Source organism: Halichoerus grypus, chromosome 4, assembly GCF_964656455.1.
Source record: "Halichoerus grypus chromosome 4, mHalGry1.hap1.1, whole genome shotgun sequence".
NCBI lineage: Eukaryota > Metazoa > Chordata > Mammalia > Carnivora > Phocidae > Halichoerus > Halichoerus grypus.
Genome location: NC_135715.1, coordinates 181,708,952 through 181,726,815, shown reverse-complemented (window position 1 = coordinate 181,726,815; position 17,864 = coordinate 181,708,952). Strand labels below are relative to the sequence as shown.

Here is a 17,864-nt window from a genome sequence, read left to right as displayed (position 1 = left end):
CAGTGCTTTGATTACTATAGTTTTGTTATATAGTTTGAGATCAGGAAGCAATACCTCTAACTTTCTTTTTTCTCTATATTGCTTTGAAAATTTGTAGTCTTTCATGTTTTCCTTTTGGGTTGTTTTAGTATCATTTGTTACATTTTTTAATCATTTTGTTCAAGTATAACATGGAAGTAATAGAGTGCACAAATCTTAAGATTTATAATTTAATAAATTTTTATGATGTGAATACACCAGATATAACATTACCAGTGACCAGAAAATGCCCTTGTACCAACTCCAGTTAATACCTCCTCCTAACAGCAGCTATTTTCTTGAGTTCTATCACATTTGATTAGGGAATTTCTTGTGAATATGCTTTCTTTTATGTTGGGCTTACTTTTTTCTCAATGATATATCTTGAGATTCATCCATGGTATTGTATGAAGCAGAAGTTTTTTCCTTTTCATTGATGTATGTTACTCTAATGTGTGACTATACCATGATGGATTTATCCCTTCTACTGTTGATAGACATTTGATTATTTCCAGCTTTTGACTCTGATGAATAAGAACTATGGGCACTTTATTCATGTATATTTTTGCACATAGGTACTTGTTTCTGTGGGTGGACAGTTAGGACTGGACTTCCTGATTCACAAGGCATGCATATGTTCAGCTTTAGTAGATATTGATAAATAATTTTCTATCAGTTGATACTTTGTCAGAGAAACCAAACTATTATGAGTGATACAGAATAAGAAATTTATTATAGTAGTTAGACTTTACTCATTAGTTGAAGCTGGAGAAGCAGTCTATTGAGGATGCTGTCATGTATAGAGTTGAGCTCCAAATCACTCAAAGTCAGCCAGATCAGCAGCTGGGAAAAAAGTTGAATTCAGAAGAGAATAATAACAAACTGGAATTCACAAGGAAGAACTAGAACCCTTGAGGAAATGTTGGAACCCTTGAGAAAATCTCTAACCTGTTAGGAAAAGGCAAAACCTGTTTTTTGTCACTGACCATCTCCAATCTTGATGATGTGGATCATCTATAGGAATAGCTAGCATTGTTTGCCATGGAGGTGCACACATATTTGGCCCAGACCTTGGAGAGGCTGAAGGAAGAGATCACCCAGAGCTGACAAACTGTGAGTGAGCTGGAGATCAGTGACAACACATAATAACTGCCACCATGCCTGACTTCCTGCAATGACCCTCAGAGCAAAAAGGCTATGACTCCTGATTTACTCCTGTCTTCTAATATCACTTGTAATGTCTTTTCTGGTAATGTTAACCAAGAATCCTATGAGAAAAGAACTTCTATAAAACCTAGTTTCAGCTTAGTTTAGTCAACAAAGGACAAAGCCACCCTTGTCATCTTGACATCCATATATACCTTTTCTAACTATACTTAACTTTTTTTTTAACTACCCTTAACTTCTTTTAAAAAAAGAAAGAAAATAATCTTCCTACCTAATGGAATTCAACTATCTTTATGCAACTCAAAATGTGCTATCCATCTCCTCAAACAACATAAAATCCTTTAATTTATTTTTTTAGGTTGTGTTATTTACTCTTCTAGTTGAATTACATGCTTATCTTGAAATTCTGAACTTAAATCCTCAGATATAAGTTCAATGTCTGTGAATATATCTTATGGGAGGTGGTTGAGAAATGCAAGAGAAAAAAAAAGTTGATTAATATTTATACAAATAGAGTCACATCAAAATGAAGAAGGAATATTCATAACTTTCATAGACTTCATTTCCACAACTAGGCACATCATTGCAGCTCATATCTTTCAGCCTCATACTTAATTTTACCCTTAGTGAGCACTCAGCTGGTCACAGTTCCCTACTTGCTGTGGTGACTTAAACTTTTATTCCTAAAGGATCTGGGCTATTTACAGTCTTGCCTTTATTGGGTTATAATTTCCCACTGATTTTTTTTCCTTTCCAAGTTTTTATTTAAATTCCAGTTAGTTAACATACAGTGTAAATTTAGCTTCAGGTATACAATTTAGTGATTCATCACTTCCATACGTCACCCGGTGCTCATCACAAGTGTGCTTCTTTATCACCATCACCATCCCCCAGCTCCCTTCCCCTCTGGTAACCATTAGTTTGTTCTCTACAGTTAAGAGTCTGTGTCTTGGTTTTCCTCTCTCTTCTTCTCCCCTCTGTGTTCATTTATTTTGTTTCTTAAAGTCCACATATGAGTGAAATCATTTGGTATTTGTCTTTCTCTGACTGATGTAGCATAATACTTACTAGCTTTATCTGATTGTTGCAAATGGCAAGATTTCATTCTTGCTTTATGGCTGACTAATATTCCTGTGTGTGTGTGTGTGTGTGTGTGTGTGTGTGTGTATCTGTGTGTGTATACCACATCTTCTTTATCCGTTCCTCAGTCGCTGGGCATTTGGGCTATTTCCATAATTTGGCTTTTGTTGATAATGCTATAAGCATCAGGGTGCATATATCCCTTCAAACTGGTATTTCTGTATCCTTTGGGTAAATATCTAGTAGTGCAATTGCTGGATTGTAGGGTAGCTCTATTTTAAAATTTTTGAGGAACCTCTATACTCTTCTCAAGAGTGGCTGCATGAGTTTACACTCCCACCAGTAGTGCAAGAGGGTTCCCCTTCTTCTGCATCCTTACAAATAACTTGTTTCCTGTGTTGTTAATTTTAGCCATTCTGACTAGTGTGAGGTGATATCTCATTGTAGTTTTGATTTGTATTTTCCTGATGATGAATGAGGTTGAATATATTTTCATATATCTTGGCCATCTGTATATCCTCTCTGGAAAAATGTGTATTCACATCTTCTGTCCATTTCTTAATGTATTATTTGTTTTTGGGGTGTTGAATTTGATATGTTTTTTATAAATTTTGGATACTAACCCTTATCAGATATGTCACTTGCAAATATCTTCTCCCATTCCGTAGGTTGTCTTTTAGTTTTGTTGATTGTTTCCTTTGATGTGCAGAAGCTAATATCATCCACGATGGGGAAAAAGAGCTTTTCATCTATGGTCAGGAATAAGACAGAGATGTCCACTCTCAACACTGTTATTTAACATAGTACCAGAAGTCCTAGCCACAGCAATCAGATAATACAAAGAAATAGAACACATCCAAATTGGCAAGGAAGAAGTCAAACTTTCACTATTTGCAGATGACATGATACTTTATACAGAAACTCAAAATGGGGTGCCTGGGTGGCTCAGTGGGTTAAGCATCTGACTCTTAATTTCAGCTCAGGTCATGGCCTCAGGGTAGTGAGATCAATCCCTGCATCAGGCTCCAAACTGAGTTCAGAGCCTGCTTGACATTCTTTCTCTCCCTGTCCCTCTGCACCTACCCCCATCCCACTCATGCTTTCTATCTCTCTCAAAAAAAAAAAAAAAAGACTCCACCAAAAAATTGCTAGAACTGGTACACAATTCAGTCAAGTTGCAGGATACAAAATCAATGTATAGAAATCTATTGTATTTCTATACACCAATGTTGAAGCATCAGAAAGGGAAATCAAGGAATCAATCCCATTTACAACTGCGCCCAAACCCATAAGATACCAAGGAATAAATCTAACCAAAGAGGTAAAAATCTGTACTCTGAAAACTATAAAGCACTGATGAAAGAAATTGAAGATGACACAAAAAAATGGAAAAACATTCCTCACTCATGGATTGGAAGAACAACTATTGTTAGAATGTCTATATTATGCACTGATTTTAATGACAGGACATAGGTGTGTTAAGAGGCACTCAGATGATATTCTGCATTCCAGACCCCCATTGTTTAGTAATAATACAATTTCCTGTTGATAATTAGGATCGATTACTCCAGATAGTAGAGCAACTATTGAATCACTGCCATGGAAGCTTAAAGTGCCCAGCTATCAATTTTAACTTTCCAGTTTAATGGAACCATTACTATGCCCCCTGGTGTAAGTATACACCTTTTGGGAGCTCTAGACCTTGTGATATACATTAGCCCTATATTATAGTCACTGGTCACATGGGAATGTTTACATTAAATTTAAATTACTTTAAAATAAAAAAAATAAATTAATTTAAATTAAATACATTTTAAAATTTATTACTGCAGTTGCAGTAGCCATATTTCAAGATTTCAATGTGGCTCGTGTCTACATATTGGACTACACAGATATAGAACTGCACTAGATAGTCTAGAGATCAGCAGAATCCAAAATTTTGTTGACAGAAGCAAAAAATTTCACTAGAGGAATACAAAAGCTAATGGTGAGAAGAGTCTCCCTTTCCATGCATTGATTCTTGGACCAATGAATTTTGACTAGAAAAAGCAGTACTACATAGAGGTTGCTGATTTACAACATATATGGCATCCTGGAGGACCCGATTTCAGATGTTCGCACCAATTTAATCCATAATTGAGTCTTTAAAAAGCCATTCCACCGTGCTATTAGTAAAGCTGCTTCAGGATGATGGGAGAGATGGTAAGAGACTGTGTCCCTGATCAGAGCAAAGCTGTGTCGAATACAATGATGTTGAATAAGGTTTTCAATAAATCTTTCAATGAAGGTTTTTGGCAGAAGACTTATGGGCAAAAAAGGACAATCCATAATCAGAGTGTCTATTCTAGTGAGAATAGTACTGCTCTTTCCACTGTAGAATGGTCCAATGTAATCAACCTGTACCAGTTTACTGACTCATGTCCTTGGGAAATGGGGGGGATGGTGCAATACTGGGGATTCAGCATTTGTTCTACTGGCGGCATTTTGGGCATTCAGCAGTGTCTTAGCCAAAATTGTGTCAGTGGTGGTAATTTATGTGTTTGAGCCTATGTGTAAAGTTTACCCCTGAAATCATAGCTATTTTGTTCAAGGATCTATTGGACATGGATCTACTGGACAGCAGCGTCTGCAGAAATCTGACTGACCTCCATAGAATGGGTCATATTGTCTAGATGATCATTAAAATCCTCCTATTTGTGCTTGCTTTGGCAGCACATATACTAAAATTGGAACGATACAGAGAAGATGACAGACAAATTCATGAAGCGTTCCATATTTTTAATATCTACCATTTATATTGACATGGATGGAACTGGAGGGTATTATGTTAAGTGAAATAAGTCAATCAGAGAAACACAATTATCATACGGTTTCACTAATATGTGGAACATAAGGAATAGTGTAGAGGACAATAGAGGAAGGCAGGGAAAACTGAATGGGAAGAAATCAGAGAGGGAGACAAACCACATGAGGCTCTTGATTCCAGGAAACAAACTGAGGGTTGCAGAAAGGGAGGTAGGTGAGAGGATGGGGTAACTGGGTGATGGGAATTAAAGAGGGCACATGATATGATGAGCACTGGGTGTTATATTCAACTAATGAATCATTGAACATTATATCAAAAATTAATGATGTACTAAACCTTGGCTAATTGAAGTTAAAAAAAAAAGAAAACGGAAAAAAAAATAATTCAAAAAAATCCACCTGTTTGAGGTTACTCTTTTTAAGTGTTCACATGAAGAACAACTATCTTCACAATCCATGCATGCCCATTAACAGAACTAATATTGCAATTATATCCTTTTCAAGTTCTCCACCATTCATCTAATCATTACTCACTCTCCATTAAGTAGTATAGATTCATACCACTGGTCATTTCTTTTTCCTTCCAGGCAAAGCAAACAACCAGGTACATAGCTCAAAGCTTGGTCTACTGGAGGATTTTCCTTCATCACTATTCTCCAGGCCACTCCAGAGTAAACCTGTATAAATGACCCCATCTCTAAAAGAGGCCATTGTTTTCTTAGTCCACTGGTTGTAGGGAAATCTCCATATTGTTATGAGGGAAGGTTGAGAAGGGGGAGTCGATGCAGTGTGAATATGGTCTGTAGGCATATGAGCAAATTGCTCAGTTGAGCTCAATCTTGTACATACCACTACCATTTGACAATGAAGTATTGTTGTGCTGCCCAAATTTATGGTTTGAGGGTCAGATGACACCTACTTCATAATGAGCAGCTAAGGTCTTATGATAATCTGGTGGTCTATGATCAAGTATTCATTTGTTGCTTGACCCCGGTAGTAAGCCTGAAGCTGTTTCTCAAAATGATAATAGTAGTGTACAGAGGATGACACGGTTTGGATCCAAAATTTTAAATGTTTACTATGTGATCTAATTATAGAGTCTTGCCAAAGACTCTGTAAAGTATCCCAATCTGCCACAGATGTGTCAAGCCTCATCAGACCATGCAAGGTCATACCCAAGTGGTAGGGAAACTGAAGAATTATTTTTTCTTTGGGCCCTATTCAGATCTACCAGATTATCAAGCTACTCAATAAATTGGTCAGAGTAGCATGCCCAAATGAGGTTTATAGTTCTGCAAATTCAAAAGTGGCACACTAAACATTTCTGTTTTTTTTTTTTTTTAAACAATAGAAAGAAGCAGATGCAGCAGTTAGCCTTTTATTTTAAAAAGAGTATCTCAATATGCCTCAGACCACTTTGTCCCTAAAAATTCCACTGAGGTGACAGGTCTCTAAATTTTTGTGGGATTTCTTTCCCTCTCCTCTCTCATGCATGTATTCCACCAAAATGTCTAGAGTAGCTGCTGCTTCCTGCTCATCTGGCCCAATCAGCATGATCGCATAAATGTAATAGCTTATCAATGTAATGATGCCTTGTGGAATGAAAAGGCCATAATATAAGTCCCTATAGACAATATTATGGCATAGGGCTGTACATTTAATATGATTTTGTATTACTGGCCCTGCCAGAGGAAAGTAAATTATTTCTGATAATCTTTACTGATAGATAGGAGGGAGGAAGGCTGGGGGAGAGAGAGGGAGGGAGAGACATTTGTCAGATGCCAGGACTATGTTGATTTGTTCCAGTAATGATGCTGCATCTGGACCAGCAGCTGCAATTAGATTTCCCCACCTGATTAAGTTTTCAACACACTACCATCTTCTAAGTCCCATCTGTCTTCTGCTCAGGCCAAATAGGGAAGTTGAAGGAAAATGTGGTAGGATCATCACACTATATCTTTCAAAACCTTGTTGATAGAAACTATCTCTGAAATCCCTCCAGGAATATGTTATTTGTTTTGGTTTATTATTTTGGTAAATAGAGGAAGTTCTTCTACAAGTTTTCATCTGAACTTTTCTACTGTATTTGCTATGGAGCTGCTCATGTACTTGGCAAATGCCTATAAGAAGCTAATGGAGGAGGTCTTGTGGGAGCAGAAGGAGCTGAATGTCGACTGCTGCCCCGTGCTAACTAGGTGAGCTGGCAGATAAATGACAATATATATAACCTGTCCCAGTGCCTGTGCCCTGTGCTGGCTTCAGAGTATAAGAAATATGACCATGGCTTTACTTTGCCTTCTAAATATCATCTCAAAATCATGAAGATATTTTTTCTATTTTATTTTACAGAAGATTTATTGTTTATTATTCAAATTTAGATCTACAATCTATCTGGAATGGAATTTTATATGTGGTTTAAGATAAGCACCGAAATGCATACTTTCCCCATATTGATTCCCATTTGATTCAGCACCATATATTAGAAAGATCATCCTTTCCTCCATTGCATTGCTCTGTCACTTTGGTGAACAAACAGGTAACTGTACATAGAATGGAATAGAATAGAGTTTTTTCTTACTTTAATAGGAAGTCATGATGTCATAATGTCTGGGAGTTCAAATCCTCTAAAATTTTTGTCTTCATTATTTTGTCCTTTGCCTTTCCATACATATATTTCAGAATTCATTTGCCAATTGCCACAAAAATTCTTATGGCTTTGTTTGGGGTGCATTGAATGTAGACAATAATCTGTTGAGAATCAACAATTTGTCAGTATTGAGACTTCCAATCTATGAACATGGTGTATTCCTCTATTTTTTTAAGTCTTCTCATTCTTTTAATACAGTTTTTTTATTTTTTAGTCCAGAAGTTGTATGCATGTTGCTAGTTGGATTTATTCTTAGGTATTTGGTGTTTTTGATGCTATTGGAAATAGTAACTTTTTAAGAATTTTTAATAATTTTGTTACTATTTAGAAATTGTATATGATCTTTCACCCTGTAATTTTCTCCATTTTATTATTAATTACATTTACTGAATTTTCTTTTTCTCAATTATGCCAAATGAAAATAATGACCCCTAAATTTCTCCCTTTCTGATTCTGATAACTTCTATTTTTTTAAATTTCCTTTTTGAACTGTCTAGGACCCCAGTACACTTTTGACTAAATGTAATGATAACGGACTGTCTTGTCTCATCCACAGTGTTAGCTGTACATTGTTACTGTGTTTTGTATTTTACCAGATTGAGGTATAGAGAGTTTAAATAAATGATTAAAGCCAAACAGACAGTGATTTAGAGTGAGGGAATTTGATTCAAGAATATATTTCCATAACATTAAATTATTAAATAGCAGTTGCTGATTATAATGTTTTCAGAAAGTGATATGTAATGATGCTGTTGCTCTGTGAAGTCCCATATATTAAATTTGTATTTTTCTAGAAATTATACCACTTTGGCAAGTGTGACAGTTAATTCTATGTGTAACATGGCTGGGCTAAAGGATGTCCAGAGAACTGGTAAAACATTATTTCTGAGTATGTCTGTGAGGGTGTTTCCAGAAGAGATTAACATTTGACTTGAACGGTGAAAGATCATCCTCCCTAAGGCAAATGGGTGTCATCTGATGATGATGGGCCTGAGTAGAGTAAAAGGACCGAGAAAGGATGAATTTGCTGTCTTTGTTTGAACTGGGACATCCTTCTTCTCCTATGTATGCTCCTGGTTCTTGGACCCTCAGACTCACCTGAATTATTCCACGGGGTCTCCAGGTTCTCCAGCTCAGAGACAGCAGATCATGGGACTTCTTGGTCGCCATAATCACATGAGCCTATTTCTATAATAAATTCCTTCATATATATTATATATAATACATATTATATATATTATGTTATATCCCTAAAACAATATTATATATTTTCTTGGTTCCATTTCTCCAAACAACCCAGACCAGTATTGGCAAATCTTACTTTTTACTACACAGTGGTAATGCATTTTTACCACAGCTTACAAAACCCTAAATAATCTATTTTCCTTCTTTTTCTTTAAAAATTTCTTTTCCTTCACATGCACATACATTCATTATTATTCTTCAGCCACACTTACCACTTGCCAATTTTTGAATGCCAAAGCCAAGTGAGCTCCTGTTCATGTCATCACTCATGCCATTCCCTTTGCCTAGAACTTTCTCCCTGTAGACATCTGCATGGCTCATGCTCATTTCCTTCACTTCTCTACAGAAATGGCATCTCATTAAAAAGGACTTCCCTGACTCATGTCACCTTCTTGTGTAGATTATTAGCAGAGATACTCAGAGCCATGCTCCTTCCTTCCCTGTTTGCCCATAAACTAGTCCTCTTTACTAGTTCCCTTTACTTGTTTCCAGGCTCCGCAACCCATATTGACATCCAATATTTTAAATTTATTTCTCTAACTTCTCCAAAATAATCTAAACTCCTTAAAAAGACAGGACTTTATTCTGGATCTATTTCCAGAATAGATGTGCATATGATATATTATAGATTTTTTTTTTACAGATTTTTTTTCTGAATGAATAAATGAATGAATTAGTTTCAAAGTGTAAAAAGTTACCTAATTTCTCAGAAATTTTGCTAATTATTTTTTTCCTGTGAATCGAACCCTGAAGAAAGACAAGCTTGGGGCCTTCATTATTATCTTCTTTTTATAGCAATGATTCAGAAGGCATTGATAGATATTTAACACATCTTTCAGATGCATCCTGACTAGGCCCAAGGTAACTTGGAGGTGGGAGCATTCATCATTTGCCATATGATAAGCTTCGGTTGTTTGCTTGTAGTGCAAGGAGTTCATAATGCCTATTTTATATGCAATATGCTTGAAAAATGAAAGATTATTGTTGATATTACAGTAAGATATGTAATATTATATGTAATTCATTTTCCTCAATGTATGCCCTTTAGCTATATTCAAACCTGTCCTTCCCACCTAGTCCTAAGATAAATGTAAAAGTGGGATTCTGTATATAAATGGTGCATCTATCTACAAAATTGATTTCTGGGGCCAAAGAAATAATTGTAATTTATGAGATACACTTGTGATAGTCATGAATGTTAAGCAGAGTAGATAGGTCTGGGTGACATGACTTTGATTTTTAATTATAGGTCAACTCACTTAATTCCATAATGTGGCACTTCACCCTTCTTTTTTTAAACTGAAAGCTAAAAGTGCAAATGAACTAAACTTTGAATGTCAACCTGAGTTTCAGCAGCTAAATATGCAACTCTGAGCAAGTAACTTGACCTCCTGGGCCCTCAGTTTTCCTAGCTTGGCCCACATAATTTCTAATGTCCATCCTTAAATCTGCAAAAAATGCAATAGTGCTTTATCATCATTTATTAAAGGAACCAGCTTGGGAATTAGAACTTAGGTGAGAAGTGTTTTAGTCCTAAGTGTAATACACAGCTTTCTGATAATAAGAGAGTGAGGAAGAAAAGGAAGAGAGAGAGAGAGAGTGTGTGTGTCCTACATCAGAAATCTTTTTATTTTATTTTATAAATTTTTAAAAAAGATTGTTTTTATTTATTTTTTATTTGAGAGAGAGAGAGAGAGTGCAAGCAGACTCCACACTGAACACAGAGCCCAACGTGAGGCTTGATCCCACAACTGTGAGATTAGGACCTGAGCTGAAACCAAGAGTTCGGCCCTCAACTGACTGAGCCACCCAGGCACCCCCATCGGAAATCTTTTAAAAAAATACAACCCCAGTTTTAAAAACACAACCCCAGTTTGCCAGACCTTGCCTATTTGGGAGAACAGATGAGGTCAGAGTCACAGAGTACTCAAGTTTTATTGGAACTTTCCTTTGACTCAAGAATCTCACTGTCTTCTTGAACATCATTCTTCCTCAACATTAAGAGGTTTCTTAGAATCCCTAGGGATTGTGCTTAGCTGTGAGGAAAGGAGTTGGGGCAAGCCTGAGGGAAAGAAGTTTCAGTGATGTCAACAATAAGCATAAAGTTACCATTACCTGAAGGAGTTTGGTGCATTGAAGATAGGATTTGGTTAGATACTAAAGAATGGGAGTGGGGGTGGGAGGTGGGGGAGGTAACATAAGATTAGAAAGTGAGGTGAGGCTAGATCAAGCAGGGGCCTGTAGGGAGCTATTTTAACTTTCATGTGTGATACTTTTGCTTACCATAAATCTAGGTAGAGCTGAGGTAGAAGGAAAATTTGAGTGCCAGACACCATGATGTATTGAGATAGATCCTTCTCTCACTACCAAGGGTCTCCTCACTAGTTCATGTTCATCCTGGGTGGTTCTTTCTTACCTAAGTGTAAGAGGCCTCCCAGCAAGTCTTAGATCTTTCACAGATTTCTTGGAGATTGGCCCTGCTAACTCACCAGGTATGCCCAGTCATGTCAGAAGCACAATTTAGGTACAAGGCAAAAAACCCTGTACTCAGATTACATCATAATATAATATAATCAAAATTTGTGATGCCTTCAGGAATCTAGAAACTTAAATGCTAAGTGCACTTTAACTTCTAATTGGAGGTTAAAGATGATCTAGATAAGGTTACTGCTCGTGTCTCTCATCAAAAATGGATTTTTCATTAGTTCCTTTGTTATCTGCTTTCTGAGTCACTGATCCTAGCCCATTCCACAGTTCTAACACACAGATGAAGCCAATCCTCCTCTTGAGCTAGATCTCCTTATTAGTAGAACAAGCTGGTATCACTGGGACAATTTTCAAACTCTGACAAAATATAGGCAAACCCTTGCAGAAGGGCTGACAGAGAAGTAGCTGGCCTAATTGGAAGCTGATATTTAAAACAATGATATAGAATCTTCTGTATCACCTTAAAGGATCACTGACTTTATGCAAACATGCCGAGGGTGCCCTGCTTTCCCATTAGAAAATATGACCAAATATATTCTCGTATCATGTATATGTGGCAAGGCTAGTTGGTAATGACTAACAAAATACTTGTTTCAGCCACAGTGATGAAAACAAATGCCTGCATTTGGAAAAGGTCCACTAGTGAAACCAATCATTTCAATGAAAAGAACTATGTGCTGCTGAAGTCGTGTCCCAACACAAAATGTTCATTTGTGGAAACGATGTTTTATTTAGCAATGCTCTCAAAGCTCGATGAGGAAGTAAAAGGATCAACAAACGGAAGTGTAGTATGAATTTCTTTGCAAAATATTTTATGTGACTGAACTATTTTGTGGGTTGATTTAAGTGGTTTTTGTTTATGAAAAATTATTTAATGACAGTACTCTTGAAATTACATGCCTGTAGAGAAGGTCACAATAGTCTGACAATAAAGTTTGTTTCTGAGGGAGTAGAGAGCCAGGCTCACTTGAATAGCAGTTGGGAGTCTGGGTTCCTTTGTGTGTATGTGGTTGTGCTCTTGGTTGGTTTGGTTTTCAGTGGGGGATGGGCTGAGAGAAAAACAGTTTTAACTAAAAAGATATGCCCAGTTGATTAAAATTTACTAAAGAACATATCTACATTTTTAGGCTATCTTTCAAAATCAGTACTCTGTTCTGAATTATCCATTAACTTGCAGATTCAGGTTCACCCCCTTATTATTAAAATACATATTCATAAACCTTTTGCAGTTGTGATGTTCTAGTTACAAATAGCTTCTACTTTTCTAGGACATAATTTCACTTTGTTTAAGCAAGAATTCTTGGCTTGAGTGTTTTTTGTTTTTGTTTTTAAAGGGAAAGAATCCATTTGCTGATTTTTTCTCCTTATTGGGCTCATCAAATGATTTCAGGCACATTTTTTCAGGCCCTTTGTTGATAAGCTTTTATTGGGTTAGCATTGCATTTATTTGTTTCTAAGATTTGATTCTGGGGATGTTTGAGATGAACTCATTAACATCTAATTTTTCGTGAAAACAGAAACTTTTTCATCACAAAGTTGGGAGTAAGACCTGGGCGATTAGTTATATCTGCTTCCTGAACCCCATTATTTGTAAAGAAACCCAATAAGGACCCTTTGACTTTTGCCACACACCACTTAACAGAGTTATTAACTAAGAGATGTATGTTATTATATCAGACCTCTCAGCGCAGATAAAGATTTAATGCAGGATACCTTCCTAGCACTGATGACAGCATGAAGAATTACACACTCTGGGACAAGTGTTAAAATGCCTGGCAATTTCTGTGAGTCTATGGAAGAAATAGTTTAAAAAATAGCTTTTATCAGATAATTGTGTTGATTTCATTTGCCAGAGTAGAAGAGTATACATTAAGTTATGTAAGGCTAGTAAGGCTATTAAAATATAATTTTCTTAGAGGCGGAGATACAGTTTAAAACTTAAAATTAAAAAAAAAAAACCCTAAAATTCAAAGAAAAAAAAAACCCACAATTTTTTATGCTATTGACTCTTGGGAAGTTTGCATGAATGGCTGAGGACCAATGACATCATAACATGGACAGAATTGCTCCAACAGGGAAGGGTTTGCTAACTTGTACCTACGGCTTACACTTCATGTATATCATTTAATCCTCACAATAATTCTCTGGGGGAGCTTTACTATTGTTATCCCTCTTTTATTATTATTATTATTATTATTATTATTATTTTATTTTTTTTAGAGAGGGGTGGAGGGGCAGAAAGAATCTTAAGCATGCTCCATGTAGAAATTTTCAAAATGAATTTACATGTGACATAGTCTCTTGACAACCATTGGCCAAAGAGAGCATGCATCATAACATTTAGAAATAGCAGACACAGTCAGCCAGACTTGGATGAAAATTCTAGTTCTGATCATTATGAACCATGAGATCTTAGTCATGTTGTTTAACTTCCTGAGCCCCAACTTCTGTATCTGTTAAAAGGTCATAATAGTGTATTTATCTCTTAGGGTTCTTATGAGGATTAGATGAAATAATGCAAGTAAATTGATTAGGCGGGAGCTTGGCATTGGCACTTAGTATGCACTTAATAATCGTGAGCTGGGTGGGAAGGATTCTTCTATCCCATGTAGCCATTTTGCCCAGGGGGAAACTTTTACTGACAAAACCCCAAGTTTTTGGTAGAATTACCATGCTGTAAATATCAAGAGTTATGCCAGGCAACTCGCTCATTGCTTCTAGCATCCAAGCAGAGGTGCCCTTGCCTCCTTCCCTCCCTTAGGGTGCGGCTTGGCCAGTGACTAGCTGTGTAAATGGATTAAGAACCTCACCCACAGGCCAGTTATTCTGGATTCATATAAAGGGTGAATAAAACAGTGCTTTGAAATTCAGCCTGAGTCCCTTGATATAGCAGTGCTTTCCAGAGAAGTCCTGCATGAGGAGACGTATTGAATGTGCAGTAACTATCAATAAAATAGACTTCATGTTACACTTGGTTATTTTTTCCTTTGTGTCAGGGAATTCTAGAAGGCACCAAGGATGAAAAACCAAGACCTAGCTCTTTCAATTATTATAAAAAGGAATATCAGTCTTAGGATCCTACCCTTTATTTAAATGAGAAAATAAAATGTAGGTAACAATAGCAACTAGCTAAGGGTTTGAATCTGTATTTAAGTGGAGAAAATTGAACTATGATATTTAAATGATGAAAAGTAGAGGTGACTGGGTGGCACAGTCAGTCAGTTGTCCAACTCTTGGTTTGGCTCAGGTCATGATCTCAGGGCCATGAGATTGAGCCCCAAACCAGGCTCCACATTCAGTGCAGAGTCTGCTTAAGACTCTCTTTCCCTCTGCCCTTACCCCCACCCCCCATACTCTCTCTCTAAAATAAATAAATACATCTTTTAAAAAAATGATGAAAAGTATACTGAAAAATGTTGACTGCATTTTAATCCATCCCGCACCTCCATACATACTGCCATCATGTTATGGTAAATTGAATTAACATCTACTTACTTCTGAATAATGAAGTCACATACCTCCCTGATATGTGACTTTGGGTTTGCATATATAGACTTTTTGAGTCATTCAAGATGGATTAAGGAATGAGAAAACTAGGTGTTGTAGAACGATAAAGCAGAGGGCTGAACCAGATAGCACCCCCTTGAGGGAGATGAAGCAAAGCAAGGTAACAGCCCAGCCTGAAGAAAGCAAGAGGTGGGGGTGCTATTACAGATGGCAAATGTGGTCTCAGAGAATGGCTGTCTTCTGATGAGCACTGGCATTGCTGAACTGAGTAGATTGTAAAAAATAAAAATTAAGTAAAAAATTCAAAAATTACTTCATTTGTTTCTTCTTGAGTGTGAAAGTTTCTTTATGTCTCTGGGGCCACTGTGGGCAAGAGGCAGGAAGTCAAAAATTTTGAGACGTAAACAGACTTTGAGCACTCAAAGAGAGTATTCATTCATTCATTTGCTCATCACTCAGTCACTTATTTATTCCTTTAGTGAACATTTAGTGTGTTTCTTCTATGTCCTAGACAAGAAAAAAAAATTGATATTCACATCTCAAATGTTTTGAATCTCTTAATGAAAATCCTGGAGATAAAAAATTTGGAAAGATTATAGCAATCCAGAGATGGTATATTAAAAATAACTGAGCCATAGCTGTTACTGTAAAGGAGGCATGAAGAAATATATACTTTTTAAATTATTTTATGTATTAGAAAAAATATATAAAATATTTAATATATAATATAAAATATATATGTACAAATGTCTGCATACGTTTATTGATGTCCTGAACAGGCTTTAGATCTTAACAATTTTTTTAAATTTTTTTAAAGGTAATGGTTATACAGAACTGACACTCTAAATTTGGTTGTCACTGTTCTCTCTAATAACAGAATGATAAAAAGAAATATAACACTTTTTTAGATTAAATCATCTATCACCCACTTATAACTGGGTAAAAGATGATTAACATTACTTCATATTGTTGATTGGTTTTTTATGATAATTGCTTTTTGATCGGTTTTTGTAAATTGGAACTTGAAACTCCAAGGTGAGATTTATAACACCAGGAAGATTTTTTTTTTTTTTAAGATTTTATTTGACAGAGAAAGAGAGAGACAGTGAGAGAGGGAACACAAGCAGGGGGAGTGGGAGAGGGAGAAGCAGGCTTCCCGCAGAACAGGGAGCCCGATGCGGGGCTCGATCCCAGGACTCTGGGATCATGACCTGAGCCGAAGGCAGACGCTTAACCACTGAGCCACCCAGGCTCCCCAGAAAGATTTTTATTAAACCCTGAATAACAACAAAAAAATATGCTTATAAAGAGAACTTTAATTATATTCCTCTGCAAAAAAAAGTTCATATTTCAGAATTAAATAAAAACTACTTAGAAATAAGAAATTTCTATTGATGCAACATTCTGAGTTCCTTGAAAAAAATTAAGCCATAATATAATAGGGAAATGGGATGTGGGAAAATATTGTTCATTTCTCACTCTAATAATCAAAATCACACATAAGTTCCATAATTATAATCATAATAACAATAGTAATGGTAACTCACATTTATTGATCCCTTAGAGTGTGCCAATTCAGTGTCAAGCACTTGTCTACAAGTCATTTTACTTAATGCTCCAGAAGACAAGCATCATTACTCTTCTCATTCTATAGATTAGATGCTCTCGCACTGAGATGTAAAGTTCTTTGTCCAAAGTCACACAGCTGATAAGTGGAGGTTGGATTCTCCAAATCTGTGTGTCTTCTAAACCCACTGGATTAACTATGCTGGATGGCAAAATATAGAAATTCCTTTCTTTGATGCTGTCAGCTGAATTTGAATTAAGGAAAGAAAAAAAAAGTCTTACTGCAATCCTTGTTTGATTTCAGAACGTGGAGGAGAAAATGAAGAGGAAAGTGGACCCTGTCCTTGATGAATCATAAATTCTATCTCAAAGGGATGAACCCTTTCAGTATCCTTGCATTCTGAAACACAGCTTCCCACACAGCACGAAGAACCTACTTAGTTCTAAGAATATCATATGCAAAGCATACAGATTGTTTGAGGAAAATTTCTCTTGCGCATGCATTATAGGGGGAAATCTCAAATGTAACCCAAAATGAAATGAGATAAACAAAAGAAAAATGAAAAAAAAAAGAACTCTATTCTCCCATTCTGCCCAGCACTCTTCTCCCCGACAATCTCCATTTGAAAATACTTTCTCAGCCTTCTTATGGTTTTGAGCACATATTTAACATTTTGAAAAACTTCTATTTGTCTTTGGCTAGAATATCCTACATAAACATCCTCTGCCTACTTATTTAGAACAGCTCCTGTTTCTTCTCACATTCTCCTCTTGCAAGTTCACTACTGTGATAACAATCATATCCCTCCAAACGTAATAATTAACACTTAGTAATAGGAATGTAGGAAGTTTATTTTTGGTTTCCCTTACCCCAAAATGAAATTGCTTTTTCTTTATGGTCTCAGGGGAACACTAGTAGTGTGGCTGTATTCTTGAATTTCCAAATCTCATTCCTGAAGAATTCCACGGACAGAGATCAACCATTTGGCATTATGCTGGGGATTGTGCTTCTTCCTAAAAGCTCTCGAATGAAGAATGATATAAAAATGACATATTAGTCAGAGATCCTTAACTGGATTGACTTCCTCCCTTCTCATTATCCTTGAGCCAATCAGAGATGATTGCAGCATACATTTACTTGGAATGACAAGGCAGACAAATATCAGGATGATTGAAGAAAGATGAAAATAGAAAGTGGAGTTGGAAGATAGACTGAGAACGGAGATGCATATGCTGTGATTTGAAATGAAACATCAAATTTATTTGTGGTATGACCCCAAATATCAGTGTATGTATAATGTATTATTTGGGTAATAAGTATATTTAGAAATAGTTGGAATTC

The 17,864-nt window shown here is 36.2% G+C and overlaps 1 protein-coding gene, 1 long non-coding RNA gene and 1 pseudogene across 2 annotated transcripts in view; 1 reads left to right on the top strand and 2 right to left on the bottom strand.

The window, feature by feature from the left end:
* RHBDD1 (rhomboid domain containing 1) overlaps positions 1–17,864 on the bottom strand; it is a 683,913-nt gene that overhangs the window by 653,844 nt on the left and 12,205 nt on the right. The gene's annotated exons all lie outside the window — the stretch shown is intronic.
* On the bottom strand, positions 820–17,453 carry LOC144381528 (uncharacterized). The gene is made up of 3 exons (XR_013446801.1): positions 17,393–17,453; positions 16,504–16,767; positions 820–861 (listed from the first exon to the last, which is right to left on the bottom strand). It is a non-coding gene; the product is annotated as an uncharacterized LOC144381528 (long non-coding RNA).
* Positions 4,962–5,045, top strand: LOC118524254 (U6 spliceosomal RNA; annotated as a pseudogene).